Source organism: Salmo trutta, chromosome 7 (assembly GCF_901001165.1).
Source record: "Salmo trutta chromosome 7, fSalTru1.1, whole genome shotgun sequence".
NCBI classification, from domain to species: Eukaryota; Metazoa; Chordata; class Actinopteri; order Salmoniformes; family Salmonidae; genus Salmo; species Salmo trutta.
Window position 1 is genome coordinate 36,066,092 of NC_042963.1, and position 27,779 is coordinate 36,093,870.

Sequence of the window (27,779 nt, forward strand, 5' to 3'; positions counted from 1 at the left end):
TGTATTCCTGGAAGCAGGAGCAAACCAGGTCAAATAACCAGGTCAAATAACCAGGTCGAACGTTAAGAAGGCAGAGAATCTTTTTTTTTTTTTAACCACAACCTCATATTCTGAGAAACAAGTTTGTCCAGAAGTAAACACTAACTGGACCCCTCTTACAGTTTGCATCAAGCTTTGGCCCCAGGTCTACAAATGCACACACACACACACAGACACACACACACGCACACACGCACACACGCACACACGCACACACGCACACACGCACACACACACACACACACACACACACACACACACACACACACACACACACACACACACACACACACACACACACATACACACGTGAACACACAAACACACTTGAACAGACACATGAATACACGTCAGATTTACACAGACTCATACACCCACCCACCCACACACACACAGACCCAGCAGCTCTGACTGATTAGAGTGCATGATTAATTAGGAGACAGATTGCTAAATGCCTGCGTTCATGGTCTGACGTGGAGAGGTAAAGTGTCTCTGTGGTGCTGAACACCCTCCTCTGCCCCTCTTTTCTCTCTCCTCTCTCTCTCAATTCTCTCTCTCTCTTCTCTCATTTTCTCCCTGTCTATATTAAGCTCTTCTGGGCTAATCATTCCTAGAGGACGGCAGCCCAACAATATTGCCATGACTTGACACACATCTGTGCTCAATCAGATTCCAACAACCACCTTCCTTTAGACTCCAACTACTGCCACAGTCAGAGAGGATGGAAAGCATTTTTCTTCCACACGTCTCTCAATCTTATCATTTTACATTCGTTTTAATAAATTACCTGATTCTGTTTGTCCCTCTCTCTCTCTCAGCGTAATCTCTTCCTGTCCGTCTTTCATTGTGTGATTAATTGTAAGCTTTCACATTTTTTGTTCCAAATACTGTATCCCTGCTCCTCTCCTCTCATCCCCCCCCACTCCTCTGTTGTGCTTTGCTGGTGCTGGACCTTGTGGGAGGTGTGTGCTGTAATTCATGTGTTTGAATATGGAGAATATGTCCAGTGTTATGGATGGCACTGGCTTTGGCAATGCCTCCACTGGCTCTGCTCTCCACTAGTATAGGCTTCAGCTGTCTCAGAGGACCATATCCCCAAAGAGAGAGAGGCATAAATCAACAAACAAATATCACCAAACAGTCACACGCACATGTAAGCTAGCACACACACACATGCACACGCACACACAAACACACACACACACACACACAGGCTGTGGTGAAGCATGTGTGTCGTCATGAGTATAGAACACACGATCGAGAATAGAACGCTGAAAAGACTCCATGACTATCCTCTTATCTTCTTTAATAGTTTCCCATTCAGGATGGCTAGCTCTCTTGAACCTGTTCTTTTAGAAGGGTTCAAGAGGTTTGAGAAATTAGTTTTATGTCTGGACTCAATGAAATCGAATCTCACTATCCTTGAGGTTTAGAATTGATTTTCAAAGATGATTGAATGAATATGCTCAAGGTAATTGGATTTGTTTAATTTTCTTTATGAAAGATTATGTGATAGGCTGCTTCGATCACAACAAATTAATGCATTAATTTCACATCCCCACTATTTTGTTTAACATTCTCTGGAACTTGACACTTGATCTGTGAAGTGTATGTCAAACAACACTTTCTAGAGCATTGGGGTGTTTGTGGTGTTCGGTCCACAAGAGTTGAAATCAGTGGTTACCAATAATAGCATCTTCCTGGTTCACATTAGTCTGCCTGGGGATTTTCTTAATGAATGTGCTTTCAAGCTGGATGTGATCTGACTGCTAAGACACAGTGCTTGAGGCTCTCGCTGCTCTCTCTCTCCTCACTCATTTCTTTCTCCTCCTTTCATTTTATCTATATCTCTCTCTGTCCTCTCCCTTTTCTCCTCGGCCTCCTCTACTCTCTCTCTCTTTCTCTCCTCTCTCTTTTTCCTCTCTGTCTCCTCTAATCTATGTTTCTCTTTCTCTCTCTCTTTCTCTCTGGATCTTCAGCTAAAGTTGAAACCTACCCAGCTGAACGTGCCTTCAAAGGTGAGCTTTGTTTGTCCCCAACTGAAACCCTATCATTTGTGTACCAGTGATCAAATGGATTTGGGATTTGTCACAGCTTAACCATGTGAATATTATATCCACCTATTTAGAACGTTGATTTGTAACACTGAAGTTACAACATCTGTTTTGTGCGACTACCCCTCCTCGCATCTAAATATATTGGGTGTGTTATGACTATTTTGGTTGCGTCCCTAAACAGTGCCCATGGGGAGACCCAGCTGCCCAGGGTTCTGATGGCAGACTGGCTGTTCTCAGGGGTTCAGCCATTTCCTCCTCCTCTGGCTGTTCCTCTGGGCTTGTTTTTTTCACAGTTTTGGGGTCTCTCAGGCCAGGCAGAGAACCACACACACACACACACACACACACACTCACACTCACTCTGAGCCTGATCAAACACTACTGGACTTCAATTTGTAACTGCACCCATAACTAAAGAGAGAACGGTGCTTGCTTGCACTGAGTGTACGGACGTCATCTGTAATGGAATATTTGCTCCTGTTTGAACTGCAACAAGCTCCTTCTCATGAGCAAATCTGAAACAAAGCCATGAGCTCTGTTCATTTGATCCATGCTTTTGATGCCAAATTAAATGCACAAGCTTCAAACTCCCAAGACAACACAGCATCCAAGAACACAGAAGAGGCCAAGACACTTCCCACTACAGTGAGGTGAATGGCAGATGTGGCAAGGGAATGTGCGTCTCTCTCTCTCTCTCTCTCTCTCTCTCTCTCTCTCTCTTTCTCTATCTCTTTGTCTTTCTCTCTCCCCCCTCTCTCTCTTCCCCCGTCTCTATCTCTCTCTCTCCCCTTCTTTCTCTCATTATGAAAATAGTATCACAAACCTGCTTATTATTCTCTCCTACCCAGACAGGAGCAGAGGAGAACAGTCAGGGAGCGGAACTATGCTTATTCTATTTTTAAATCCTGCTTATGTAAACCGCCAAGTGGTGACGCTGATGAAAGACAATGATCCACACATTGTTTGCTATAATTGTATAACTGGTCTAGATAAATCTAGATAAACGTGTTACTGAATATACCTGATCTGGATATGTACCTTGATGACCACAAGTAGAGAAGCTGCTCAATGTGTGTGTATGTGTGTGTGTGTGTGTGCGCGCACAAGTGCACACACTAATAAAATTAAAACATTAATTCAAACTACTTTTGGATACCTTGTTAACATTACAATATGAAATCCATATCTTAAACATTGCTATGTTTCGGAAACGACAAAGAAAACACGTAATCTGCTTGACACATTGAAGTTACTTACCTTACACATCACGAATCAGCTAATTACCACTCCATTCATATGCAAATCCATTTGATTCATACACTTGCTTGTCTGGCTGTCATGTTTTTATTTAACCTGCCCTTCCCTTGTTTACACTGAAATAATATAATTTCGGTCGTCCTCTATTATGATTAAAAATATTCTATCTCGCATAACTCATTAGTACACCCTTGTGGTTGAATATAAATGTATCTATTGTAGGTTCGAGGATACAACAATGAATAATGTGGAACAAATAAATGCCATCAAAGGATACCTTACAACTTACAATAATGAACACCTTGTGAAAACCAACCTGGCAATATTTAAGATTGTAATACATAAACTTTGATAGCTTTTGGTACAGTTGTGTCATTAATTTATTTTCATAGATTGTTTGTGCACTTACATGGCAATCATAGACTAAAATGCTGAATTCTGGTGTTTGGAATATAGAGGAAGTGGTTGCTGTGTGGGTGGGAGGTTTTGCCTGTCACTTGTTCTCAACAGGCAGTTGGTCTCAAAAGGAGGACTTGAAGAGGGAGACTGCAAAGTCAAGGCACTGCTGCTCACTTTGTTCTGAGTGTTTGCAGTGCTAGTGTTTTTATTTAATCTGTGTATCTCACGTATTATGTGACCAGTGTGATAGAGCAAGAAAACTTTCTTAGCAGATAATGACAACAACAGTAGCTGTAGATGGGTGGTTGGTAATGGAGGACGTCAGGTGGATCCACGTCTGGGTGTTAGGCAGAACCCCTAGGTCTTGGAGAACAGGAGCAGAGTTAAAGGGAACAGGTTAGGAGACAGCGATGTAAACAAGCAAACACACAGGTTACACTTTACTGTGAGAACATTTGATGGACTAGTGCAGTGTTAAAAATGGGAGATATGTACTTTTCAACACTTAGGAAGGTATAGCTTACCTCAAGCTTGTCCCCCTCCGATTCAGAGCACAGAGAATCAGACTGATCTGAACTCACTGGTTCTGGTGGATGGGATACTACCTGGGGGGCTCGCAAAGTCAATGGTCCTAAAGTCATTTGGAGGTAAATTGAAGAGTTACATTTTTATAAGCTTAGCATAACTACCATTTCTTGCTTTCTTGCTTTCTCTGTTAAGTGACCTAAACTGGGACATGCTTAACACCCCGGCCATCTTACAATCTAAGCTAGATGCCCTCAATCTCACAAAAATTATCAATGAACCTACCAGGTACAACCCCAAATCTGTAAACACGGGCACCCTTATAGATATCATCCTGACCAACCTGCCCTCTTAATACACCTCTGCTATCTTCAACCAGGATCTCAGCGATCACTGCCTCATTGCCTGCGTCTGTAATGGGTCTGCGGTCAAACGACCACCCCTCATCACTGTCAAACGCTCCCTAAAACATTTCAGCGAGCAGGCCTTTCTAATCGACCTGGCCCAGGTATCCTGGAAGGATATTGACGTCATTCCATCAGTAGAGGATGCCTGGTTATTCTTTAAAAGTGCTTTCCTCAACATCTTAAATAAGCATGCCCCATTCAAAAATGTAGAACCAGGAACAGATATAGCCCTTGGTTCACTCCAGACCTGACTGCCCTTGACCAGCACAAAAACATTCCGTGGCGTACTGCAATAGCATCGAATAGCCCTGCGATATGCAACTTTTCAGGGAAGTTAAGAACCAATATACACATGCAGTTAGGATAGCAAAGGCTAGCTTTTTCAAGCAGAAATTTGCATCCTGTAGTACAAACTCCAAAAGGTTCTCGGACACTGTAAAGTCTATCGAGAATAAGAGCACCTCCTCCCAGCTGCCCACTGCATTGAGGCCAGGAAACACTGTCACCACCGATAAATCCAAGAGAATTGAACATTTCAATAAGCATTTTTCTACGGCTGGCTATGCTTTCCACCTGGCTACCCCTACCCCGGTCAACAACCCTGTCCCCCCACAGCAACTTGCCCAAACCTCCCCCATTTCTCCTTCACCCAAATCCAGATAGCTGATGTTCTGAAAGAGTTGCAAATCAGGGCTAGACAATCTGGACCCTTTCTTTTTAAAATTATCAGCCGCTATTGTTGCAAACCCTTTTACTAGCCTGCTCAACATCTCTTTCGTATCGTCTGAGATCCCCAAAGATTGGAAAGCTGCCATGGTCATCCCCCTCTTCAAAGGCAGAGACACTCTAGACCCAATCTGTTACAGACCTATATCTATCCTACCCTGCCTTTCTAAGGTCTATGAAAGCCAAGTTAACAAACAGATCACCAACCATTTCGAATCCCACCGCACCTTCTCCGCTATGCAATCTGGTTTCCGAGCTGGTCATGGGCACACCTCAGCCACGCTCAAGGTCCTAAATGATATTATAACCGCCATCGATAAAAGACAATACTGTGCAGCCGTATTCATCGACCTGGCCAAGGCTTTCGACTCTGTCAATCACCACATTCTTATCGGCAGACTCAACCGCCTTGGTTTCTCAAATGACTGCCTCGCCTGGTTCACAAAATACTTATCAGACAGAGTTCAGTGTGTCATATCTGATGGGGGTGGCACCTCTAAGGGGGTGCCACAGGGTTCAATTCTTGGGCCGACACTTTTCTCTGTATACATCAATGATGTCGCTCTTGCTGCTGGTGACTCTCTGATCCACCTCTACGCAGATGACACCATTCTGTATACATCTTGCCATTCTTTGGACACAGTGTTATCTACCCTCCAGACAAGCTTCAATGCCATACAACTCTCCTTCCGTGGCCTCCAACTGCTCTTAAATACAAGTAAAACTAAATGCATGCTCTTCAACCAATCTCTGCCCGCACCTGCCCGCCCGTCCAGCATCACTAATCTGAACGGTTCTTAGAATATGTGGACAATTACAAATACCTAGATGTCTGCTTAGACTGTAAACTCTCCTTCCAGACTCACATTAAGAATCTCCGATCCAAAATTAAATCTAGAATCGTCTTCCTATTTCGCAACAAAGCATCCTTCACTCATGCTGCCAAACATACCCTCGTAAAACTGACTATCCTACCGATCCTTGACTTCGGCGATGTCATTTATAAAATAGCCTCCAACACTATACTCAGCAAATTGGATGCAGTCTATCACAGTGCCATCCGTTTTTTTCACCAAAGCCCCATAAACTACCCACCACTGTGACCTGTATGCTCTCGTTGGCTGGCCCTCGCTTCATATTCGTCGCCAAACCCACTGGCTCCAGGTAATCTATAAGTCTTTGCTAGGTAAAGCCCCGCCTTATCTCAGCTCACTGGTCACCATAGCAGCACCCACCCTTAGCACACGCTCCAGCAGGTATATTTCACTGGTAACCCCCAAAGCCTATTCCTGCTTTGGCCGCCTTTCATTCCAGTTCTCTGCTGCCAATGACTGGAACGAATTGCAAAAATCACTGAAGCTGGAGACTCATATCTCCCTCACTAACTTTAAGCATCAGCTGTCAGAGCAGCTCACAGATCATTGCACCTGTACATAGCTCATCCAACTACCTCATCCCCAAATTGTTATTTTTTTGTTGTTGCTCCTTTGCACCCCAGTATCTCTACTTGCACATTCATTTTCTGCACAACTATCACTCCAGTGTTTAATTGATAAATTGTAATTACTTCACCACTACAACCTATTTATTGCCTTACCTCCCTAATCTTACCTAATTTGTACACACTGTATATAGAATTTTTTCTGTTGTGTTATTGACTGTACGTTTGTTTATTCCATGTGTAACTCTATGTTGTTGTTTATGTCGCATTGCTTTGCTTCATCTTGGCCAGGTCGCAGTTGTAAATGAGAACTTGTTCTCAACTGGCCTGCCTGGTTAAATAAAGGTGAAAAAATTCAACCAAAGCGTAACATACTTTGTCTATTGGGCTTCACCGAAGTGTAGGGCGTCAGTGCTTCCAGTGGTTGACTGTCCAACTGCTCCAACTGTGGATGATTGTTGGCTTCCACCGAGGTAACCCTAGGAAGACAAAGAGAAAATTATCAGTGGTAGGGAAGCTAAAACTAGCTTCAGGTTATTTTGTGAGCAAATGCAAATAATTATTTTCTGAGATTTTTTATATTCACTTTAACAGATGGTGATCCCAGCTAGGAGTGAAAGAGCAGCAAGGTTTCCCAGGTCTCGCCTTCCTTTTGTCCTTCTTCCAAACTAAGTAATTCACCCGGATGTCATAGCGCTTGGTCCCCTTCTTGATTCGGCTCTGGTAGCTCTCCTTCTGTTTCTCCTGCGCCTTGTCCATGTTCAGTCTCTCCTTGATTGATGACTAGAATACATGCAATTATATTTAAAAGTACAAATATATTTCTTGCATATCTCTTGGAGGGACAGAAAATAAATGAACAGCAGACAATCCTTTTTACCTGGTCGAAACCTCCACATCCTTCTCAGCCGTGCCTGAAGGAAGTTGTCGAAGGCGTTCTGATCTGGTTTGACAACTTCCACCACATCAATAGCCAAACAACAACACTAAGTCAATCACACATTTCATAGACTACCGTATATGCAATAATTGTATGTAATAGAACCTGATTGATAAACAAAAAGTTATTTCACTTGCACAGCTCTCCACCTCCTTGACAATTCCCCATCAGAAGAAAGCGTAGGTTGATTTTGGCAATCATGAGCTTCACTCTGAAATGGCCAGGATGCATCTCGGTCAGCACAGCCGCCTTCTCCTCCTTAGTAAAAATCACCCTCCTGTGTGGCTGGCCATCCTTCCCCGGTAAGTAGATATGACAAGTTGGAAGAGAATAGTTGTTGAAATACCCAAGTCTAAGTACATTTGCACTGCTCTCTTTCTCTCTGTTTCTCTCTCTCCATCTCGCTCTCTTTTTTTCATCCAATTTCTTCCAACCTCTCTCTCCCTCTCTCTTTCATCCTTTCTTTCTCACTTTCTCCCCCCCCCCCCCGTGTCTGTCTAGCGAAGACACCTAGTTAAGGGAATTTGAAATTACCATAATTCCTTACACCTATCCATTTAATTGATCAGGTTTAACTTATAGCTAGACAACTCAATATGACAGACATATAACTATATAATTGGAGGATACTGAGGGGAGGATGGCTCATAATAATGTCTGGAATAGAGTCAATTGAATGGAATCAACCACATGGAAATCACATGTTTGATACCATTCCAGACATTATTATGAGCCATCCTCCCCTCAGCAGACTCCCCTGAACTGTATGTATAGCTAGCACCTAGCAAACATTCGATGGAAAATGGTTGTGAATTTCTCTGAATGTTGCGCCTCTTGTTGAGATCAGTGGTGTCTTCATAGAACTTTGCCTGGTTGGAAAGATAAAAGAGAATCTCCTCGAGGGATGCCATTGAAGTGCAAGCTACATACAAACAGAAAGCTACAATAACAGTTACAGTAGCTTGCTTGCTAGCTAGCTAATGTTATATAAATAAACCTTAAATAAGTGCAGTAGCTAACAATGTAAATCTACACTCGCCAACAGCCAGTGAAATAGCAGGCTGCCAAATTCAAACAACAAAAATCTCATAATTAAAATTTCTCAAACATACAACTATTATATCCCATTTTAAAGATACACTTCTCGTTAATCCAACCACAGTGTCCGATTTCAAAAAGGTTTTACGGCGAAAGCATAACATTAGATTATGTTAGGACAGCGCCTAGACAAGAAAAACCACACAGCCATTTTCCAAGCAAGGAGAGGCATCACAAAAACCAGAAATACAGCTAAAATGAATCACTAACCTTTGATGATCTTCATCAGATGGCACTCATAGGACTTCATGTTACACAGTACGTGTATGTTTTGCTCGATAAAGTTTATATTTAATCCAAAAACCCCATTTTACATTGGCGTGTAATGTTCAGAAATGTTTTGCCTCCCAAAACTTCCGGTGAATAAGCACATCAATTTACAGAAATACTCATCATAAACGTTGATAAAATATACAACTGTTATTCAAAGAATTATAGATACACTTCTCCTTAATGCAACCGCTGTGTCAGATTTCAAAAAAGCTTTACGGCGAAAGCAAACTTTGCAATAATCTGAGTACAGCGCTCAGACATCAAAACAAGCCATACAGATACCCGCCATTTTGGAGTCAACAGAAGTCACAAATAACATTATAAATATTCACTTACCTTTGAAGACTGTTGACATCTAGTGAAAGCCTTAGGAAGTGCAAAATGACCCCACAGACACTGTATATTGGATAGGGAATCACTTGAAAAACTACAACCTCAGATTTCCACACTTCCTGGTTGGATTTTTTCTCAGGTTTGTGCCTGCCATATGAGTTCTGTTATACTCACAGACATCATTCAAACAGTTTTAGAAACCTCAGAGTGTTTTCTATCCAAATATACTAATACTATGCATATCCTACCTTCTGGGCCTGAGTAGCAGGCAGTTTACCACGGGCACGCTTTTCATCTGGATGTCAAAATACTGCCCCCTATCCAAGAGAGGTTAAATTATTTATTCCTATTTAACAATATGTACTTATATAAAGACACGTACATGGTAAAGAAAGTGTTCTCTTTCCAGTATTTTCGGTCCTCTGAAGCAGCAGGTAGTCAAACAAGTTGTCACCATCAAAAACACAGTTTTTGGAGAGCAATTCTGAGGTAATAATTTTGCACGGCCTGATCAAGCATTTATGCGGTGAAATTAAACTAAAACTGCCCACATCCTCCTTTCTTCTTGACCACTACCAGGTAAAATAGAGCCAAGCAACCAGCATAGCAACGAACGCTTTGGTTCATTACGTAATCCGGTCAAAATGTTTCAAGTTCTAGCAACAGCCCTAGCAACAGATGCTAGAACTCATCGAATCCCATTGTGACGAAAGGGGGACACTATTTGGCATGACAGGCCAGTAAGTAAACATTTCACTGTTCTTTACGAAGTATGTGACAAATAAAATTGGATTTGATTTTACACACACACGCACACACACACACACACACACACACACACACACACACACACACACACACACACACACACACACACACACACACACACACACACACACACACACACACACACACACACACACACACACAGCACCACCCCTCCTCACATACTGACTGAGGTTATCTTGTTTCCTTTGTTTAATTGTGTTTTCAGCTGAATTATCAAAGCAGTTGGATCTGCTCTAATATATGCAAATGCTAACCAAGTCAAACGAGAGAAAAGAGAACAAGCAATAAACAATGGGGGCTCTTGCTCTTGACAACGCTAACCCACTGCTGCTACTCTAGCTGAGTTCTGATGAATGCAGTGATAGATATTTTTTATATTGTAAAACATTAAAAAGGTATTTGTGTCTTTGCATGTGAGGATATTTTATAGCATACAGTGTGGTTCCATCACACAGTCATTAGAAAAACACATCATTATACTGGGGTAAAGGGAGTTGAGGACTGTTTTAATTTTAGACTTTATCTCTTTTCCATTGAGCTTATATTAATTGATTACGTAATTTAATTTGGCAGAAGAGGACCAAAACAAAGTGCTCTTTAGACTCTAATTGATGCTGGTTCTCCTGAGTCTGCACCCTCAGCATTCTTCCTCCCTCACCAATGAAGTTAACTAGGTGGGGGAGGGAGAGTGGACGCAGGAGGGATGGAGGGAGGAAAGGGGAAGAAGGAATGAGTGGCTAGTCTGGGCTGGGTGTGTGTGTCTTGTGTGCTTACGTGGGTGTTGTTGTGTGTGGGGTGCAAATTTGATTTCCTCCCTGTCTGTCCATTGTTAGTCCAGGGCTTTGAGAGGCAAAGAAAGTGGAGATCCATTTTCTGGGCTCTGTTGTGATGAAGATTAGCTGAGGCTGGGCTTGTTTCTATTTGAATAATCTCCCTCTCTCTCTCTCTCTCTCTCTCTTTCCATCCTCCCTTTTTCTCAATCTCCATGTCTCTTTTTCCTTGTCTTTCTTTCTTTCTTTCTCGTCCTTTCTCGCACTTTCACCCGCTACGACAATCCACGGCACCGCTGAACAGGGTTATCTGTGACGTTCTTTTCCGTTTCTCTTCTGGTTACCTCACAGCACACATGTGGACAGGGAGGAGGAGGGGTGTTTATGTACGCTGGGTCGGGGGGTCAGATTGATAAAGGAAGTGATGCTTAAACAGGAAACAGTCAGGAAGTGTAAATTCACAGGGCGCCACACTCTCATCAAGTGAGAGTTTGCAGGAAGGCTTGCTGCCTGGGTCCACTTCACCAGAGCCAAAGTGTCACCTTAATTATGTGGCTTCTCCAGACCTCCAAAATCCAATAAAATCAATGTTATTTGTCACATGCCTCGTAAACAACAGGTGTAGCCTAAGATTGAAATGCTTACTTATGGGCCCTTCCCAACAATTAACAGAGAAAGAAAATAGAGAAATAATAGAAAAGTTTTAACACGTTAAAATAAAAGTAATAACAAAGAGACAATGAGTAATGGTAACTTGGCTTGTATACACTGGTTACCAGTACCGAGTCGATGTGCAGGGGTATGGGGTAATTGAGGTAGATATGTACATATAACTAGTAATACATGTACTATCCTGTTGGGATAGATAATATACAGTAGCAGCAGCACATGTGATCAAAAAAAGTTATTGCAAAAAAGGTAAATGCAGATAGTCTGGGTAGCTATTTGATAATCTATTTAACTAACTATTTAGCAGTCTTGGCTTAGAAGATGTTCAGGATCCTGTTGGTTCCAGACTTGGTGCATTGGTTTTGCTTGCCGTGTGGTAGCAAAGATAACAGTTTTGGGTGGCTGGAGTCTTTGAAAACGTAAGGCTTTCCTCTGACACCTTCTGGTATAGAGGTCCTGGATGGCAGGGAGCTCAGCTCCAGTGATGTACTGGGCCATATACACTACCCTCTGTAGTGCCTTGCAGTCGGAGGGATGGGGTTGACGGGGTAGCATAGTACTTTTCGTACAGCTCCGTACATCACCCCCCCCCCCCCCCCCCCCCCGGAAGACACAAGCAGGCCTAGGAGACCCAGCTTTACTCTGCTTTATGTAGCCTCATTTCACTTCCCAACTATAACTTACACAGCAGCCCTGGCAGAGTTAAGGTGTCAGCAGAGCCGCCGTCCTCATCGTAAACCTTGTCCGATCCCAGGAATGAAAGGATGAAAGGAAAACACAAGAGAGGACGGAGGGATGAGGACTGTGGAGTGGGATGGGGGTGCCGTTAATGATCAGGGATTGAATAAAAGTGTGTGTGCATGTGTGTGTGCGTGCCTGCGTGTGCACGCTTGTGTGTGTGCATGTGTGTGTGTGTGTGTGTGTATGTGTGTGTGTGTGTGTGTGTGTGTGTGTGTGTGTGTGTGTGTGTGTGTGTGTGTGTGTGTGTGTGTGTGTGTGTGTGTGTGTGTGTGTGTGTGGTGTGTGCTCTCCCACATAGAGTCAGACAGGACTGATGAGGAGCCTGGATCTCAGCATGGCTGTCATGGTTCAGTCTGGGCTGAAAGGAGTTTGAATTAGAGGTGAGACGGCTGGAGAGGCAGCCGGGAGGAGGAGGGAGACTAGAATGAGCAGAGTGTGAGCTCACTGGGGAAGATCAGAAAGGTGGGAGATAGAGAGAGAATGGTGGGCAAGAGAGGGTAAGAGAAGAGAGAGAGCAAGAGATAGAGGTAAAGCAGAGAGAAATGCAGAAAGAAAAAGGAAGATAGGGAGAGAGAGACAGGGAACCCCAAGAGTGTACATCCCTAGTCAGTAATTCCACTGGGGCTCTCCACACAGCTCTTCAGTTTCATCTCCAGATGAAAAATATATAACCTCTTCAGATGCCCTGCTTCTCCACAGAGAGAAGCGCGAGAGAGAGAGTTGCTCATTTTCCATCTGTCTCTATCTCTATCATTTCACATGCCTACTCTCAGACACACATGTAGACTCTGTCTGGTAAGCCTGCTGTTGACACACACACACACACACACACACACACACACACACACACACACACACACACACACACACACACACACACACACACACACACACACACACAGACACACACACACACACACACACACACACACACACACACACACACACACACACACACACACACACACACACACACACACACACACACACACACACACACACACCTCCACTGATAGCCATCAATTACAGAAAGCACATTGCAAGCATGGCTCCTTTCACTGAAATATGGCCTATATCATTTCATTTATCTGACACTGGAACGATCTCGCCCCAGTCTAGCCCATAGCCTCAGTGCCAGCAGAGCTGTTACCCAAATACACTCTTAGAAAAAAAAGGTGCTATCTAGAAACAATAATGGTTCTTTGTCTGTCCCCATAGCAGAACCCTTTTTGGTTCTAGGTAGCACCTTTTTTCTAGGAGTGTAGATATGGCCAATGCCAATATATCAGATGTCCCTGACTGTATAGATGAGCAAACAAAACTAGCAGAACTATTTAGTCTTGATATCCAAACATGTTTATGGAATACAGGCTGTACTGTAGCTTCTCCAGTTTCTCTTCATCTCTATCCTGCTATCTTTTCTCTGTCCCTCCCTGAAGCTCTTGCTCTCTCGTTACAGACACGTTCTCACTGACTTTCTCTCCCTTTATAACTCTTTCTTCCCTCTGTCTGTTACCTCCTCACATCTCTAACCCACCCTTTGTCAAAGCTGCAACCTATTTATTCAGAATCCTGTACTAAATACAACATCCAATCCTACTCTCCTCACTGTGACTCTCTCTGCTATGTTTCGGTGTCAGGGAGTCTGCACGGCAGGCAGTTTTGCTACAGTATCTGACTGTAGTACCCTGACGATTGTCTGATGCGTTGGTGCGTACACTACACCCCCTGGATGGGGAGGGCTGGCGGGAGACAACAGCTGCTGCTGGCACTGAGGCTATGGGCTAGACTGGGGTGAGATCGTTCCGGAAAGCACCGGAAGATGGATGGTTTGGGCAAGACAGAGACGCATGGCTGATGGCGCGTGGCCTGTACTCCTTATCATCAGCTGCCTCTCTCCCTCCCTCTCTTCTTTTATCTCTCTCCTTCTCTCTCTATATATATCTGTCTATATCTCTATCTTTCTTCACTGTCCCTCATGTAAGAGATTATCAAAGAAAAGGAAAATATGTCTCCACGCAGTGCTCTCTTTCTCTAGCAGTGCTCTCTTCTCTCTCTAGCAGTGCTTGCGCTCTCTCTAGCATTAATCTTTCTCTCTAACATTACTCTTTCTCTCAAGCATTACTCTTTCAAGCAGTGCAGTCTCTTTCTTGCGGTGCTCTTTCTCTCTCTGGCACTGCTCTCTCTCTCTAGCAGTACTCTTTCTCTCTAGCATTATTCTTTCTCTCAAGCAGTGCTCTCTCTCTAGCAGTGGTGCTCTTTCTTTCTAGCAGAGCTCTCTATCTCTAGCAGTGCTCGCTCTCTCCCCAGCATTACTATTTCTCCCTAACATTACTCTTTCTCTCAAGCATTACTCTTTCTCTCAAGCAGTGCTCTCTCTCTAGCATTACTCTTTCTCTCTAGCATTACTCTTTCACTCTAGCATTTATCTTTCTCTCTAGCAGTGCTCTGTTGTGCTTGCAGTGCTCTCTCTCTCTCTCTAGCAGTGCTCTATATCTCTAGCATTACTCTCTCTATAGCATTACTCTTTCTCTCTAGCAGTGCCCTCTCTCTCTAGCAGTGCTCTCTCCAGCAGTGCTCTCTCTAGCAGTGCTCTCTCTAGCGATTCTCTCTCTAGCAGAGCTCTCTCTCTCTAGCAGCAGTCTCTCTCTCTAGCAGTACTCTTTCTCTCAAGCAGTGTTCTCTCTAGCAGAGCTCTCTCTCTCTCTAGCAGTGCTCTCTCTCTAGCATTACTCTTTGTCTCTAGCAGCATTCTCTCTCTCCAGCAGTGCTCTTTCTCTAGCATTACTCTTTCTCTCTAGCAGTGCCCTCTCTCCCTTGCAGTGCTCTCTACAGCAGTGCTTTCTCTCTCTCTCTCTAGCAGTGCTCTCTCTATCAGTGCTCTTTCTCTAGCAGTGCCCTCTCTAGCAGTGCTGTCTCTCCCTAACAGTGCTCTCTCCATCTCTAGCAGTGCTCTCTCTAGCTGTGTTCTCTCTAGCAGTGCTCTCTCCCTCTAGCAGTGCTCTCTCCCTCTAGCAGTGCTCTCTCTCTAGCAATTCTCTCTCTCTAGCAGTGCTCTCTATCTAGCAGTGTTTTTCTCTCTACCAGTGCTCTGTCTCTCTAGTGTTACTAGCATTACTGTAGATAGAGAGCATTAGTGCTCTTCTCTCAAGCAGTGCTCTCTCTCTCTAGCAGTGCTCTCTCTCTAGCAGTGCTTTCTCTCTAGCAGTGTTCTTTCTCTCTAGCAGTGCTCTCTCTCTCTCTAGCACTACTCCTTCTCTATAGCAGTGCTCTTTCTCTAGCAATTCTCTCTCTCTGGCAGTGCTCTCTCTCTAGCAGTGTTTTTTCTCTCCAGCAGTGCTCTTTCTCGCTAAAATTACTCTTTCTCTCCAGCAGTGCTCTCTCTCTCTAGCAGTGCTCTCTCTCTCTATCAGTACTCTTTCTCTCAAGCATTACTCTATCTCTCTAGCAGTGCTCTCTCTCTAGCAGTATCTTTCTCTCTAGTAGTGCTCTCTCTCTCTAGTAGTGCTCTCTCTCTCCAGCAGTGCTCTTTCTCTCTTGCATTACTCTTTCTCTCAAGCAGTGCTCTCTCTCTAGCAGTGCTCTCTCTCTATTAGTGCTCTTTCTCTCCAGCAATGCTCTTTCTCTCTGGCAGTGCTCTCTCTCTAGCAGTGCACTTTCTCTCTAGCATTGTTTCTCTACAGCAGTGCACTTTCTCTCTAGCATTGCACTCTCTCTCTAGCAGTGCTCTCTCTCTCTCTAGCAGTGCTCTCTCTCTCTAGCAGTGCTCTCTCTAGCAGTGCTCTCTCTCTCTAGCAGTGCTCTTTCTCTCTAACATTACTCTTTCTCTCTAACAGTTCTCTTTCTCTCAAGCAGTGCTCTCTCTCTCTATCAGTGCTTTCTCTCTAGCAGTGCTCTCTCTCTCTAGCAGTGCTTTCTCTCTAGCAGTGTTCTTTCTCTCTAGCATTACTCTTTCTCTCCAGCAGTTCTCTTTCTCTCAAGCAGTGCTCTCTCTCTCTAGCAGTGATCTCTCTCTCTATTAGTGTTCTTTCTCTCTAGCAATGCTATTTCTCTCTGGCAGTGCTCTCTCTCTAGCAGTATCTTTCTCTCTAGTAGTGCTCTCTCTCTCTAGCAGTGCTCTCTCTCTCTATCAGTACTCTTTCTCTCAAGCATTACTCTATCTCTCTAGCAGTGCTCTCTCTCTAGCAGTATCTTTCTCTCTAGTAGTGCTCTCTCTCTCTAGCAGTGCTCTCTCTCTCTAGCAGTGCTCTTTCTCTCTTGCATTACTCTTTCTCTTAAGCAGTGCTCTCTCTCTAGCTGTGCTCTCTCTCTAGCATTGCTCTCTCCCTCTCTAGCAGTGCTCTCTCTCTAGCAGTGCTCTCTCTCTATTAGTGCTCTTTCTCTCCAGCAATGCTCTTTCTCTCAAGCAGTTCTCTTTCTCTCAAGCAGTGCTCTCTCTCTCTAGCAGTGATCTCTCTCTCTATTAGTGTTCTTTCTCTCTAGCAATGCTATTTCTCTCTGGCAGTGTTCTCTCTCTCTAGCAGTGCTTTTTCTTTCCAGCATTACTGTTTCTCTCGAGCTGTGCTCTAGCAGTGCTCTCTTTCTCTAGCAGTGCTCTTTCTCTCTAGCAATACTCTCTCTCAAGCAGTGCTCTCTCTCTCTAGCACTACACTTTCTCTCCAGCAGTGCTCTTTCTCTCTCTAGCAGTACTCTTTCTCTCTAGCAGTGCTCTTTCTCTCTAGCATTACTCTTAATATAGCATTTCACTTTCTGTCTAGAAGTGTCCTCTCTCTCTAGCATTACTCTCTCTCTAGCATTACTCTTTCTTTCTAGCATTACTGTTTTTCTCTGGCAGTGCACTCTCTCTCTCTCTAGCAGTGCTCTCTCTCTTTCTAGCGCTACTCTTTCTAGCAGTGCTCTTTCTCTCTAGCAGTGCTCTTTCTCTCTAGCAGTGCTGTTTCTCTCTCGTAGTGATGTCCCTCTCTTGCATTACTCTTTCTCTCTAGCAGTGCTCTCTTTCTCTAGCGATACTCTCTCTCTAGTAGTGTTCTTTCTCTCTAGCATTACTCTTTCTCACTAGCATTACTCTTTATCTAGCATTACTCTTTCTCACTAGCAGTGCTCTCTCTCTCTAGCAGTGCCCTCTCTCTCTAGCATTATTCTATCTCTCTAGCATTGCTCTCTCTCTAGCAATGCTCTTTCTCTCTGGCAGTGCTCTATCTATCTAGCATTACTCTCTCTCTAGCAATGCATTTTCTCTCTGGCAGTGCGATATCTCTCTAGCATTACTCTCTCTAGCAATGCTCTTTCTATCTAGCAGTGCACTTTCTCTATAACAGTGCTCTCTTTCAAGCATTACTCTCTCTCTCAAGCAGTGCTCTCACTCTCTAGCAGTGCTCTCGCTCTCTCTAGCAGTGCTCTCTCTCTAGCAGTGCTGTTTCTCTCTTGCAGTGATGTCCCTCTCGAGCAGTGCTCTCTTTCTCTAATAGTGAGCTTTCTCTCTAGCAGTGCTCTCTTTCTCTAGCAGTGCTCTTTCTCTCTAGCAATACTCTCTCTCTAGTAGTGCTCTTTCTCTCTAGCATTACTCTTTCTCACTAGCATTACTCTTTCTCTCTAGCAGTGCTCGCTTTCTCTAGCAGTGCTCTTTCCCTCTAGCAGTGCTCTCTTTCTCTAATTGTGCTCTTTCTCTCTAGCAGTGCTCCCTTTCTCTAGCATTACTCTTTCTCTCTAGCAGTGCTTTTTGTCTCTAGCATTACTCTTTCTCTCTGGCAGTGCTCTCTCTCTCTAGCAGTGGTCTTTCTGTATAGCATTACTCTTTCTCTCTAGCATTACTGTCTCTCTCTAGCAGTGCTCTTTCTCTCTGGCTGTGCTGTTTCTCTCTAGCATTGCTCTCTCTCTCTATTTGTGCTCTTTCACTCTAGCAGTGCTCTCTTTCTAGCATTACTCTGTCTCGAGCAGTGCTCTATCTCTCTAGCAGTGCTTTCTGTCTAGCAGTGCTCTTTCTCTCCAGCAGTGGTCTCTCTCTCTCTAGCATTACTCTTTCTCTCTAGCAGTGCTCTCTTTCTCTAGCATTACTCTTTCTCTCAAGCAGTGCTCTCTCTCTCTAGCAGTGCTCTCTCTCTCTAGCAGTGCTCTCTCTCTCTTGCACTACTCTTTCTTTCCAGCAGTGCTCTTTCTTTCTAGCATTAATCTTTCTTTCTAGCATCACTATTTTCACTCTAGAAGTGCTTTTTCTATCTAGCATTACTCTTTCTCTATAGCAGTGCTCTCTCACTCTAGCCGTACTCTTTCTCTCTTGCAGTGCTCTTACTCTCCAGGATTACTCTTTATCTAACATTATTCTTTCTCACTAGCATTACTCTTTTTCTCTAGCAGTGCTCTTTCTCTAGCAGTGCTCATTCTCTCTAGCAGTGCCCTCTCTCTCTAGCATTAATCTTTCTCCCTAGCAGTGCTCTTTCTCTCTAGCATTAATCTTTCTCTCTAGCAGTGCTATTTCTCTCTAGGAGTGCTCTATTTCTCTAGCATTACACTCTCTTTAGCAATGCTCTTTCTCTCTGGCAGTGCTCTTTCTCTCTAGCACTACTCTTTCTCTCTAGCAGTGCTCTTTTTCTCTAGCAGTGCTCTATCTCTCTAGCATTACTCTCTCTCTAGCATTACTCTTTCTCACTAGCAATGCTCTTTCTCTCTAGCATTACTCTTTCTCTTGTATTGCTCTATCTCTCTAGCAGTGCTCTCTCTCTTGCACTACTCTTTCTTTCTGGCAGTGCTATTTCTTTCTAGCATTAATCTTTCTTTCTAGCATCACTATTTTCACTCTATCAATGCTTTTTCTATCTAGCATTACTCTTTCTCTATAGCAGTGCACTCTCACTCTAGCCGTACCCTCTCTCTCTCTAGCAGTGCTCTTTCTCTCAAGCAGTGCTCTCTCTCTCTCTAGCACTACTCTTTCTCTCTTGCAGTGCTCTTACTCTCTAGGATTACTCTTTATCTAACATTATACTTTCTCACTAGCATTACTCTTTTTCTCTAGCAGTGCTCTTTCTCTCTAGCAGTGCTCTTTCTCTCTAGCAGTGCTCTATCTCTCTAGCATTACTCTCTCTCTAGCAATACTCTTTCTCACTAGCAATGCTCTTTCTCTCTATCATTGCTCTTTCTCTCTAGCAGTGCTCTTTCTCTCTAGCAGTGCTGTTTCTCTCTTGTGGTGTTCTCCTTCTCTAGCATTGCGCTCTTCCTAGCATAGATTTTTCTCTCTAGCATTACTATTTCTCTCTAGCAATGGTCTTTCTCTCTAGCAGTGCTCTATTTCTCTAGCAATACTCTCTCTCTAGCAGTGCTCTCTCTCTCTCTAGCAGTGCTCTCTCTCTAGCAGTGCTCTCTTTCTCTAGCAGTGCTCTTTCTATCTAGCATTACTGTTTCTCTCGAGCAGTTCTCTTTCTCTCTAGCATTGCGCTCTCTCTCTAGCAGTGCTCTTTCACTCTTGCAGTGTTCTGTCTCTAGCATTACTCTTTCTCTCAAGCAGTGCTCTCTCTCTCTAGCAGTTCTCTCTCTCCCTAGCAGTGCTCTCTCTCTCTAGCAGTGCTCTCTCTCTAGCAGTGCTATTTCTCTCAAGCAGTGTTCTTTCTCTCTAGGAGTGCTCTCTCTCTCTAGCACTACTCTTTCTCTATAGCAGTGCTCTCTCTCTCGCAATTCTCTCTCTCTGGCAATGCACTCTCTCTAGCAATGCTTTTTCTCTCTAGTAGTGCTTTTTCTCGCTAAAATTACACTTTCTATCTAGCAGTGCTCTCTTTCTTTAGGAGCGCTCTTTCTCTCCAGCAGTGCTCTCTCTCTCTAGCAGTGCTCTCTATCAGTACTCTTTCTCTCTAGCATTACTCTTTCTCTCTAGCAGTGCTCTCTTTCTAGCAGTGCTAACCCTCTCTAGCACTACTCTTTCTCTCTAGCAGTGCTCTTTCTCTCTAGCAGTGCTCTATCTCTCTAGCATTACTCTCTCTCTAGCATTACTCTTTCTCACTAGCAATGCTCTTTCTCTCTAGCATTACTCTTTCTCTTGCATTGCTCTTTCTCTCTAGCAGTGCTCTTTCTCTCTAGCAGTGCTGTTTCTCTCTTGTGGTGTTCTCCTTCTCTAGCATTGCGCTCTTCCTAGCATTGATTTTTCTCTCTAGCATTACTATTTCTCTCTAGCAATGCTCTTTCTCTCTAGCAGTGCTCTTTTTCTCTAGCAATACTCTCTCTCTTCAGCAGTGCTCTCTCTCTTTCTAGCAGTGCTCTCTCTCTAGCAGTGCTCTCTCTCTCTATTAGTGCTCTCTCACTCTAGCAGTGTTCTGTCTCTAGCATTACTCTTTCTCTTGAGCAGTGCTCTCTCTCTCTAGCAGTTCTCTCTCTCCCTAGCAGTGCTCTCTCTCTCTAGCAGTGCTCTCTCTCTAGCAGTGCTATTTCTCTCAAGCAGTGCACTCTCTCTCTAGTAGTGCTTTCTCTCTCTCAGTGTTCTTTCTCTCTAGGAGTGCTCTCTCTCTCTAGTAACTACTCTTTCTCTATAGCAGTGCTCTCTCTTTCACAATTCTCTCTCTCTGGCAATGCTCTCTCTCTAGCAATGCTTTTTCTCTCCAGCAGTGCTCTCTTTCTTTAGGAGTGCTCTTTCTCTCCAGCAGTGCTCTCTATCTCTAGCAGTGCTCTCTCTATATCAGTACTCTTTTTCTCTAGCATTACTCTTTCTCCCAAGCAGTGCTCTCTCTTTAATAGTGCTCTTTCTCTCTAGCAGTGCTCCCTTTCTCTAGCATTACTCTTTCTCTCTTGCATTACTCTCTCTCTCTTGCAGTGGTATTTCTCTCTAGCATTACTCTTTCTCTCAAGCATTACTCTTTCTCTTAAGCATTACTGTCTCTCTCTAGCAGTGCTCTTTCTCTCTAGCATTGTGCTCTCTGTCTAACAGTGCTCTATCACTCTAGCAGTGCTCTCTCTCTCTCTCTAGCATTACTCTTTCTCTCTAGCAGTGCTCTTTCTCTCAAGCAGTGCTATCTGTCTCTCTAGCAGTGCTCTTTCTCTCTAGCATTACTGTTTCTCTCGAGCAGTGCTCTTTCTCTTTTGCATTGCGCTCTCTCTCTAGCAGTTCTCTTTCACTCTAGCAGTGTTCTCTCTCTAGCGTTACTCTTTCTCTCGAGCAGTGCTCTCTCTCTCTAGCAGTACTCTTTCTCTCTAATAGTGATCTCTCTCTCGAGCAGTTCTCTCTCTCTCAAGCAGTGCTCTCTCTCTCTCTAGCATTACTCTTTCTCTCTTGCAGTTCTCTTACTCTCAAGCAGTGCTCTCTCTTGCAGTCCTCTCGCTCTAGCAGTGCTTTCTCTCTAGCAGTGCTCTTTCTCGCTATAATTACTCTTTCTCTCTAGCTGTGCTCTCTCTCTCTCTAGCAGTGATATCTCTCTCTAGCAGTGCTCTCTCACGCTCTAGCAGTGATCTCTCTCTCTATTTGTGCTCTTTCTCTCTAGAAATGCTCTTTCTCTCTGGTGGTGTTCTCTCTCTCTAGCAGTGCTCTTTCACTCTAGCATTACCCTTTCTCTTGAGCAGTGCTCTCTCTCTCTCTAGCTGTTCTCTCTCTCCATAGCAGTGCTCTCTCACTCTAGCAGTGCTCTTTCTCACAAGCGGTGGTCTCTCTCTCTAGCAGTGCACTTTCTCTAGCATTGATCTCTCTGTCTCTAGCACTACTCTTTCTTTATAGCAGTGCTCTCTCTCTAGCAATTCTCTCTCTCTGGCAGTGCTCTCTCTCTAGCAATGCTTTTTCTCTCTAGCAGTGCTCTTTCTTGCTACAATTACACTTTCTATCTAGCAGTGCTCTCTTTCTCTAGCAGCACTCTTTCTCTCCAGCAGTGCTCTCTCTCTCTAGCAGTGCTCTCTATAAGTACTCTTTCTCTCTAGCATTACTCTTTCTCTCTAGCAGTGCTCTCTCTCTAGCAGTGCTAACTCTCTCTAGCATTACTCTTTCTCTAAAGCAGTGCTCTATCTCTAGCAGTGATCTCTTTCTCTAGCAGTGCTCTCTCTCTCTAGCAGTGCTGTCTCTCTCTAGCAGTACTCTTTCTCTCTAGCATTACTCGTTCTCTCTAGCAGTGCTCTCGGACTCTAGCAGTGCTCTCTCTCTAGCAGTGAGCTCTCTCTCTAATAGTGCTCTTTCTCTCTATCAGTGCTCCCTTTCTCTAGCAAGGCTCTTTCTCTCTAGCAGTGCTCTCTCTCTCTAGCATTACTATCTCTCGCTTGCAGTGGTATTTCTCTCTTGCATTACACTTTCTCTCAATCATTACTCTTTCTCTTAAGCATTACTCTTTCTCTCTAGCATTACTGTCTCTCTCTAGCAGTGCTCTTTAACTCTAGCAGTGCTCTCGGTCTAGCATTACTCTTTCTCTCAAGCAGTGTTCTCTCTCTTTAGAAGTGCTCTTTCTCTCTAGCAGTCCTCTTTCTCTCTAGCATTACTCTTTCTCTCTAGCAGTGCTCTTTCTCTCAAGCAGTGCTCTCTTTCTCTAGCAGTGCTCTCTCTTTCTAGCAGTGCTTTCTCTCTAGCAGTGTTCTTTCTCTCTAGCAGTGCTCTCTCTCTCTTGAACTACAGCAGTGCTCTCTCTCTAGCAATTCTCTCTCTCTGGGAGTGCTCTCTCTCTAGCAGTGTTTTTTCTCTCTAGCAGTTCTCTTTCGCTCTAGCAGTTCTCTTTCTCCCTAGCATTACTCTTTTTCTCAAGCAGTGCTCTCTCTCTAGCAGTGCTCTCTCTAGCAGTGCTCTCTCTCTAGCAGTGCTCTCTCTCTCTCTAGCGGTGATCTCCCTCTCTAGCAGTGCTCTCTCTCTCTCTAGCAGTGCTCTCTCTCTATTAGTGCTCTTTCTCTCTCTCTAGCAGTGCTCTCTCTCTCTGGCAGTGCTCTCTCTCTCTAGCAGTGCTCTTTCTCTCAAGCAATGCTCTCTCTATCAGTGCTCTCTCTCTAATAGTGTTTTCTCTCTAGCAGTATTCTTTCTCTAGCAGTGGTCTTTCTCTCTAGCATTACTCTTTCTCTCAAGCATTATGCTTTCTCTCTAGCATTACTGTCTCTCTCTAGCAGTGCTCTTTCTCTCTGGCTGTGCTCTTTCTGTCTAGCATTGCTCTCTCTCTCTAGCAGTGCTCTTTCACTCTAGCAGTGCTCTCTCTCTAGCATTACTCTTTCTCTCGAGCAGTGCTCTCTCTCTCTAGCATTGCTTTCTCTCTAGCAGTGTTCTTTCTCTCCAGCAGTGGTCTCTCTCTCTCTAGCACTACTCTTTCTCTTTAGCAGTGCTCTCTCTAGCAATTCTCTCTCTCTGGCAGTGCTCTCTCTCTAGCAGTGCTTTTTCTCTCTAGCAGTGTTCATTCTCGCTAGCATTACTCTTTCTCTCTAGCAGTGCTCTCTTTCTCTAGCAGCACTCTTTCTCTCCAGCAGTGCTCTCTCTCTAGCAGTGCTCTCTCTCTCTAGCAGTGCTCTCTCTCTCTAGCAGTGCTCTTTCTCTCTAGCATTTATATTTCTCTCAAGCAGTGCTCTCTCTCTAGCAGTGCTCTCTCTCTCTCTTGCGGTGTTATCTCTCTCTAGCAGGGCTCTCTCTCTAGCACCACTATTTCTCTCTAGCATTACTCTTTCTCTCTAGCATTACTCTTTATCTCACATTATTCTTTCTCACTAGCGTTGATTCTCTTTCTCTAGCAGTGCTCTCTCTCTCTTGCAGTGCTCTTTCTCTCTGGCAGTGCTCTATCTCTCTAGCATTACTCTCTCTCTAGCAATGCTCTTTCTCTCTGGCAGTGCTCTATCTCTCTAGCGTTACTCTCTCTCAAACAATGCTCTTCCTCTAGCAATTCTCTCTCTCAAGCAGTGCTCTCTCTCTCTCTCTAGCAGTGCTCTCTCACTCTAGCATTACTCTTTGTCACTAGCATTACTCTTTCTCTCTAGCAGTGGTCTCTCTCTAGCAGTGCTCTCATTCTAGCAGTGCTCTCTCTCTCTAGCACTGCTTTTTCTCTCTAGCAGTGCCCTCTCGCTCTCTCTAGCATTACTCTTTCGCCATAGCAGTGCTCTTTCTCTCTAGCATTACTCTCTCTCTCTAGCACTGCTTTTTCTCTCAAGCAGTGCTCTCTCTCTCTAGAAGTGCTCTCTCTCTCTCTAGCAGAACTCTCTCTCTCTCTCTACCATTACTCTTTCTCTCTAGCAGTGCTCTTTCTCTCAAGCAGTGCTCTCTCTCTCTCTAGCACTACTCTTTCTCTCTTGCAGTGCTCTTACTCTCTAGGATTACTCTTTATCTAACATTATACTTTCTCACTAGCATTACTCTTTTTCTCTAGCAGTGCTCTTTCTCTCTAGCAGTGCTCTTTCTCTCTAGCAGTGCTCTATCTCTCTAGCATTACTCTCTCTCTAGCAATACTCTTTCTCACTAGCAATGCTCTTTCTCTCTATCATTGCTCTTTCTCTCTAGCAGTGCTCTTTCTCTCTAGCAGTGCTGTTTCTCTCTTGTGGTGTTCTCCTTCTCTAGCATTGCGCTCTTCCTAGCATAGATTTTTCTCTCTAGCATTACTATTTCTCTCTAGCAATGGTCTTTCTCTCTAGCAGTGCTCTATTTCTCTAGCAATACTCTCTCTCTAGCAGTGCTCTCTCTCTCTCTAGCAGTGCTCTCTCTCTAGCAGTGCTCTCTTTCTCTAGCAGTGCTCTTTCTATCTAGCATTACTGTTTCTCTCGAGCAGTTCTCTTTCTCTCTAGCATTGCGCTCTCTCTCTAGCAGTGCTCTTTCACTCTTGCAGTGTTCTGTCTCTAGCATTACTCTTTCTCTCAAGCAGTGCTCTCTCTCTCTAGCAGTTCTCTCTCTCCCTAGCAGTGCTCTCTCTCTCTAGCAGTGCTCTCTCTCTAGCAGTGCTATTTCTCTCAAGCAGTGTTCTTTCTCTCTAGGAGTGCTCTCTCTCTCTAGCACTACTCTTTCTCTATAGCAGTGCTCTCTCTCTCGCAATTCTCTCTCTCTGGCAATGCACTCTCTCTAGCAATGCTTTTTCTCTCTAGTAGTGCTTTTTCTCGCTAAAATTACACTTTCTATCTAGCAGTGCTCTCTTTCTTTAGGAGCGCTCTTTCTCTCCAGCAGTGCTCTCTCTCTCTAGCAGTGCTCTCTATCAGTACTCTTTCTCTCTAGCATTACTCTTTCTCTCTAGCAGTGCTCTCTTTCTAGCAGTGCTAACCCTCTCTAGCACTACTCTTTCTCTCTAGCAGTGCTCTTTCTCTCTAGCAGTGCTCTATCTCTCTAGCATTACTCTCTCTCTAGCATTACTCTTTCTCACTAGCAATGCTCTTTCTCTCTAGCATTACTCTTTCTCTTGCATTGCTCTTTCTCTCTAGCAGTGCTCTTTCTCTCTAGCAGTGCTGTTTCTCTCTTGTGGTGTTCTCCTTCTCTAGCATTGCGCTCTTCCTAGCATTGATTTTTCTCTCTAGCATTACTATTTCTCTCTAGCAATGCTCTTTCTCTCTAGCAGTGCTCTTTTTCTCTAGCAATACTCTCTCTCTTCAGCAGTGCTCTCTCTCTTTCTAGCAGTGCTCTCTCTCTAGCAGTGCTCTCTCTCTCTATTAGTGCTCTCTCACTCTAGCAGTGTTCTGTCTCTAGCATTACTCTTTCTCTTGAGCAGTGCTCTCTCTCTCTAGCAGTTCTCTCTCTCCCTAGCAGTGCTCTCTCTCTCTAGCAGTGCTCTCTCTCTAGCAGTGCTATTTCTCTCAAGCAGTGCACTCTCTCTCTAGTAGTGCTTTCTCTCTCTCAGTGTTCTTTCTCTCTAGGAGTGCTCTCTCTCTCTAGTAACTACTCTTTCTCTATAGCAGTGCTCTCTCTTTCACAATTCTCTCTCTCTGGCAATGCTCTCTCTCTAGCAATGCTTTTTCTCTCCAGCAGTGCTCTCTTTCTTTAGGAGTGCTCTTTCTCTCCAGCAGTGCTCTCTATCTCTAGCAGTGCTCTCTCTATATCAGTACTCTTTTTCTCTAGCATTACTCTTTCTCCCAAGCAGTGCTCTCTCTTTAATAGTGCTCTTTCTCTCTAGCAGTGCTCCCTTTCTCTAGCATTACTCTTTCTCTCTTGCATTACTCTCTCTCTCTTGCAGTGGTATTTCTCTCTAGCATTACTCTTTCTCTCAAGCATTACTCTTTCTCTTAAGCATTACTGTCTCTCTCTAGCAGTGCTCTTTCTCTCTAGCATTGTGCTCTCTGTCTAACAGTGCTCTATCACTCTAGCAGTGCTCTCTCTCTCTCTCTAGCATTACTCTTTCTCTCTAGCAGTGCTCTTTCTCTCAAGCAGTGCTATCTGTCTCTCTAGCAGTGCTCTTTCTCTCTAGCATTACTGTTTCTCTCGAGCAGTGCTCTTTCTCTTTTGCATTGCGCTCTCTCTCTAGCAGTTCTCTTTCACTCTAGCAGTGTTCTCTCTCTAGCGTTACTCTTTCTCTCGAGCAGTGCTCTCTCTCTCTAGCAGTACTCTTTCTCTCTAATAGTGATCTCTCTCTCGAGCAGTTCTCTCTCTCTCAAGCAGTGCTCTCTCTCTCTCTAGCATTACTCTTTCTCTCTTGCAGTTCTCTTACTCTCAAGCAGTGCTCTCTCTTGCAGTCCTCTCGCTCTAGCAGTGCTTTCTCTCTAGCAGTGCTCTTTCTCGCTATAATTACTCTTTCTCTCTAGCTGTGCTCTCTCTCTCTCTAGCAGTGATATCTCTCTCTAGCAGTGCTCTCTCACGCTCTAGCAGTGATCTCTCTCTCTATTTGTGCTCTTTCTCTCTAGAAATGCTCTTTCTCTCTGGTGGTGTTCTCTCTCTCTAGCAGTGCTCTTTCACTCTAGCATTACCCTTTCTCTTGAGCAGTGCTCTCTCTCTCTCTAGCTGTTCTCTCTCTCCATAGCAGTGCTCTCTCACTCTAGCAGTGCTCTTTCTCACAAGCGGTGGTCTCTCTCTCTAGCAGTGCACTTTCTCTAGCATTGATCTCTCTGTCTCTAGCACTACTCTTTCTTTATAGCAGTGCTCTCTCTCTAGCAATTCTCTCTCTCTGGCAGTGCTCTCTCTCTAGCAATGCTTTTTCTCTCTAGCAGTGCTCTTTCTTGCTACAATTACACTTTCTATCTAGCAGTGCTCTCTTTCTCTAGCAGCACTCTTTCTCTCCAGCAGTGCTCTCTCTCTCTAGCAGTGCTCTCTATAAGTACTCTTTCTCTCTAGCATTACTCTTTCTCTCTAGCAGTGCTCTCTCTCTAGCAGTGCTAACTCTCTCTAGCATTACTCTTTCTCTAAAGCAGTGCTCTATCTCTAGCAGTGATCTCTTTCTCTAGCAGTGCTCTCTCTCTCTAGCAGTGCTGTCTCTCTCTAGCAGTACTCTTTCT

At 44.1% G+C, this 27,779-nt stretch overlaps 1 protein-coding gene across 2 annotated transcripts in view; it reads left to right on the top strand.

The window, feature by feature from the left end:
• LOC115197315 (leucine-rich repeat-containing protein 4C-like) overlaps window positions 1-27,779 on the top strand; it is a 119,698-nt gene that overhangs the window by 25,506 nt on the left and 66,413 nt on the right. The window contains exon 1 of one of the 2 annotated variants that reach the window (XM_029758711.1): window positions 2,019-2,057. The exons of the other annotated variant lie outside the window; for it this stretch is intronic. The gene's annotated coding sequence lies outside the window, so the exon portion shown is untranslated. Of the gene's footprint in view, window positions 1-2,018; window positions 2,058-27,779 lie in introns of those variants that run through there. 2 annotated transcript variants of the gene reach the window in all.